This window comes from Macrotis lagotis, chromosome 1, assembly GCF_037893015.1.
Source record: "Macrotis lagotis isolate mMagLag1 chromosome 1, bilby.v1.9.chrom.fasta, whole genome shotgun sequence".
Lineage (NCBI taxonomy): Eukaryota > Metazoa > Chordata > Mammalia > Peramelemorphia > Peramelidae > Macrotis > Macrotis lagotis.
In genome coordinates, this window is record NC_133658.1 from 453,587,638 (window position 1) to 453,592,756 (window position 5,119).

The 5,119-nt window shown below is 35.5% G+C and overlaps 1 pseudogene; it reads left to right on the forward strand.

Annotated features, from left to right (window-relative positions):
* The first annotated feature begins 3,102 nt into the window (after positions 1 to 3,102).
* LOC141519242 (occludin pseudogene) lies at positions 3,103 to 4,704 on the forward strand (annotated as a pseudogene).
* Positions 4,705 to 5,119: the final 415 nt, after the last annotated feature.

Genomic DNA, 5,119 nt, shown 5'->3' on the forward strand with positions numbered 1-5,119 from the left:
TCAGATAGATAGTGCTAATTATTTTAATGAACAGTCCATTTATTCCTACACTATTATTTTTAGCAGGAATGGATGCTGTATTTTGTCAAAAGCTTTTTCAGCCTCTATTGATATGATCATATGATTTCTGAAAGAATTGTTGTTGATATAATTGAGTATACTAACAGTTTTCCTAATACTGAACAAACCCTGCATTCCTGGTATAAATCCTACTTGATCATAATGTATTATCCTAGTGATAACTTGTTGTAATCATTTTGCTAAGATTTTATTTAAGATTTTTGCTTCTATATTCATCAAGGAAATAGAACTTTAATTTTCTTTCTCTGTTTTAACTCTTCCTGGTTTAAGCAACAGCACCATATTGGTGTCATGGAAAGAGTTAGGCAGAGTTCCATCTTTCCCTATTTTTCCAAAGTGTTTATATAGAATTGGTAGCAATTGTTCCTAAATGTTTGGTAGAATTAGCTTGTGAATCCATCATGCCATAGAGATCTTTTCTTAGGGAGTTCAATGATGGCTTGTTGCATTTATTTTTCTGGCATAGGGTTGTTTAGGTTTTGAATCTCTTCTTCATTTAACCTGGGCAAGTTATGGTTTTGTAAATATTCATCCATTTCACTTAGATTATCAAATTTATTGGCATAGAGTTGGGCAAAATAATTTTGAATTATTACTTCAATTTCCTGCTCATTGGTGGTGTGTTCACCTTTTTCATTTATGATACTAGCAATTTGGTTTTGATCTTTCTTTTTTTAATCAAATTGACCAGAGTTTTATCAATTTTAATGGTTTTTTCATAATACAAACTTTTGGTTTTATTTATTAATTCAATAGTTTTTTGCTTTTGATTTTGTTAATTTCTCCTTTTAATTTTTAGAATTTCTAATTTGGTATTTAATGGGGGATTTTTATTTGTTCTTTCTCTAATATTTTTAGTTGCATGTTTAGTTCATTGATTTCCTCTTTCTCCAAATTATTCATGTAAGCATTTAGAGCTACAATATGTGCCCTGAGAGTCGCTTTGAATGAATCCCAATGGTTTTGGTATGTTGTTTCATTATTATCATTATCTAGGATAAAATGGTTAATTCTTTCTATAATTTGTTTTTTGGTCCGCTCATTTTTTAAAATGAGTTTATTCAGTTTCCAATTTGTTCTGGGTCTATATCTCCTTGCCCCAATATTGCATATGACTTTTTTTTGCATTGTGATCTGAGAAAGGTGTATTCACCATTTCTGCCTTTCTGCAATTGATCATTAGGTTTTTATGTCCTAGTACATGGTCAATTTTTGTATAAGTTCCATGTACTGCAGAGAAAAAGGTATATTCCTTTCTATCCCCATTCAGTTTCCTCCAGAAGTCTACTATATCTAATTTTTCTAACAATCTATTTGCCTCCTTAACTTCTTTCTTGTTTATTTTATGATTTATCTAGATCTGAGAGTGGGAGGTTCAGGTCTCCCACTAGTAGAGTTTTGCAGTCTATGTTTTCCTGTAGTTCTTTCAGCTTCTCTTCTAAGAATTTGGGTGCTGTTCCCCTGGGTGCATATATATTCAGTAGTGAAATGACTTTATTGTCTATGGTACCTTTTAGGAGGATAAAGTTTCCTCCCTTATCTCTTTTAATGTTATCTCTTTTTGCTGCTGGTTTGTCTGAGATAAGGATTGCTACCCCTGCTTTTTTTTACTTCAGCTGAAGCAAAATATATTTTGCTCCAACCTTTTACCTTTACTCTATATGTATCTCTCTGCTTCAAATGAGTTTCTTGTAAGCAGTATATTGTAGGATTCTGGTTTTTAATCCACTCTGCTATTTGCTTTCATTTTAATGTTAGAGTTCATCCCATTCACATTTAAAGTTATGATTACTAATTCTTTATTGCCCTCCATGCTATCTTCTTTGTACTTTTCTTTGTATTATTCCCCTTCCCCCCTTTATCCATATTCCCCAGTCTTTTGTTTCTGAATACCACCCCCTTCAGTGTGTTTGCCCTCTTACATCACCCCTCCCCTTTCTTTCCTCTTTCCCTTTTTTCCCTTTTCCCTTCCCTGCCTTTTGTTAGTTCCCCTTTTTCCCCCACTCCCCTTCCCTTTCTCCATCCCTCCTCCCTTTTTCCCCTTTTAATACTTGAAAGGTTAGATGTTTTATAAGTTAACTGAGTATGTGTAGGTTGATTTTAATCCAAGTCTGATGAGAAGAAGAGTCAGCTTTTTCTCATTTGCTCCCTTCTTCCCCCTATTACCGTAGTTTTTTTGTACCTCTTAGTGTAATGAGATTTACCCCATTCAATCCCTCTCCCTCCTCCCATCTCTTTACTGTCCCCCTTTTTAAGGAGGTAGTGTTTTTTTGATCATTCTATCTGAGTCATAGAAAATTCGGAGTGTCTGTCACTTCTAATTAATTATATTCTATCTAATAGAGATATAATTCTTGAGAGTTATTAGAGTCTTTATCCCAACTAGATTTAAAGCCAGTTACATCCCTTTAGATAGCAGTCACATGGATAGATCATGAATGCCCATCATTTCTGGCTAGGTATATTCTCTCTGTTAGAGTTGCAGTTCTCAAGATTTATGAGACTCTTTTTCCCCATGCTGTGATATAGCCAGTTTCAATGTACTGGATAGCAGTTTTTTTTTTCCTTTTACCACCCCCTTTTTTTTCACCTTCACGTGTCTCTTGAACCTCCTGTTTGATGTCCAAATTTTCTATTTCTTTTAATTTAGGGAAAAACTGATATCTTATTGTCTGATCTTGTTATCTCTTATGATTTATGTTTATTCCTTAAGCATATGATTTCTCTTTCTTCACAGTCAAGTTGGATCAATGTATAACATGGAAACAATGTAAAGAGTAACAAATTGCCTTCTGTGAGGGGTGGGAGAAGGGAAGAAAGATTAGGGGAAAAATTGTAAAACTCAAAATAAATAAAATCTTTAATAAAAATTTTAAAAACAATTCATTTCCTGTAGCCGCAGAGTTCCCTGGGGCTTCGCACAAGATTGGAGAATACTGGGGCAAAGGTTGATTGTCTTATCTTGGAAGAAGTTAAGAGGAATTCTTCATCTTGAAATTCCCTATACCATTGATATCAACAATGTCATTCAGACCATTTGAAAGTCGTCCTCCATACAGGCCAGATGAATTGTAAATATATTTTTAAATTTATTGCAGCAAGCAATCTCATTATGCACCAAGGAATGAATTATACAATGGAGAGATGCATGTTCGACCAATGCTTTCTCAGCCAGCCTACTCTTACTATCCAGAAGGTGAAATACTTAATTTCTACAAATGGACTTCCCCTCCAGGAGTGATTAGAATTTTGTCAGTGATTATTATTGTGATAAGCATTGCCATCTTTGCATGTGTGGCTTCCACACTTGCCTGGGACAATGGCTATGGAAACCCCTTTCTGGGAGGTGGTCTAGGTGGCTACCCTTATGGAGGAAGTAGTGGCTTTGGAAGCTTCGGTAGCAGCTATGGCTATGGTTACTGGCCATGACAGCATTTTGTTTCATTGCTTCATTGGTGATATTTGGTTATATTTATCAAATCAGGAATATCCAGATCAAGAATGTACTACTGTATAGTAGTAATCATTGTAAGTGCTATCCTAGGCATTATGGTCTTCATTGCTACCATTGGCTATATAATGGGAGTCAATCCTACAGCACAAGCTTCTGGATCAATGTACTCAGTTCAGATACATGCTCTCTGCAACCAGTTTTATGCACCTACAGCAACTGGACTTTATGTGGATCAATATCTTTATCACTTCTGTGTGGTGGATCCCCAAGAGGCCATTGCTATTGTGCTGGGGTTTCTGGTTATTGTAGCTTTTGCTTTAATGCTCTTCTTTGATTTGAAAACCTGAAGTAAGATGAACAGATATGATAAATCAAACATTCTATGGGACAAAGAAAATGTCTATGAAGAGCAGCCTCCTAATGTAGAGGAATGGGTGAAGAATGTGTCCATAGATGCACAGGAGATACCTTCAGCTGCATCTGACTACGCAGACAGAGTTGACAGTTCCATGGTTTATTCCTCTTATGGCAAAATGAATGACAAACGACCGTATCCAGACTCTTCATACAAATCAACCCCAATACCAGAAGTAGTTAACGTGGTTCCAGTGACTTCACCTGTGGATGATTTCAGGCAACCTCAGTACAGTAGCAATGGCAACTTACCAGTTTCTACAAAGAAATCTCATGGGAAAGGAAGGATGTCCAAAAGAGCTGACCAGGACCACTATGAAACAGACTATACCACTGGAGGAGAATCATGTGAAGAACTAGAGGAAAACTGGGAGAGGGAGTACCTGCCAATAACGTCAGACCAGCAGAGACAGCTTTATAAGAAAATCTTTGGCACTGGTCTACAGGAATACAAGATCTTACAAGAAGAAATTGATGATATCAACAAAGAGCTTTCCCACCTGGATAAAGAGCTAGATGACTATCAAGAAGAAAATGAGGAATACATGGCTGCTGCTGATAAATATAATTGACTAAAGGAAGTTGAAGCATCTGCAGATTATAAGAATAAGAAAAAATATAGCAAGCAGCTGAAAAGCAAATTGTCTCATATCAAAAAGATGGTTGCAAATTACGATAGACAAAAAACATAGTCAGTGACCAGATTGTGAAGTATATATCTTTGCCTTCTCTGCAAACCACTTAACCAATGTTATCTGAAGACAAAATATCTTTGTAATTAATGAGAAGATATCTCTTTGTGACCTTTATAAAGTTTTGGTAGCTTAAGGTAATTTAATTCAATGGCATCAGTGTTGATACCTTCTATAATATTTTTTGGTAACTCATCTTTACATTCTGACATTAAACTAGTATTACAGATCAAATATGTTTTGAAGATTTAAACCTTAATGAATGCTTCAGATGTCACCAGTGCTATGACTTACACTCCAATCTCTTGTCTTCTCAACTGAACCTGTACCCTCATTAAAAAGCACTCTCTGCAATAGAGACACTACTGTTCTAGCTCACAATTCAGGTGAACTCCATATAGAGACTCTGAATATATTTAAAATGAAGTTCTTTGCCTTAAATATGTTCCCCTCAACTATGTATGCAGCATTCTAAACC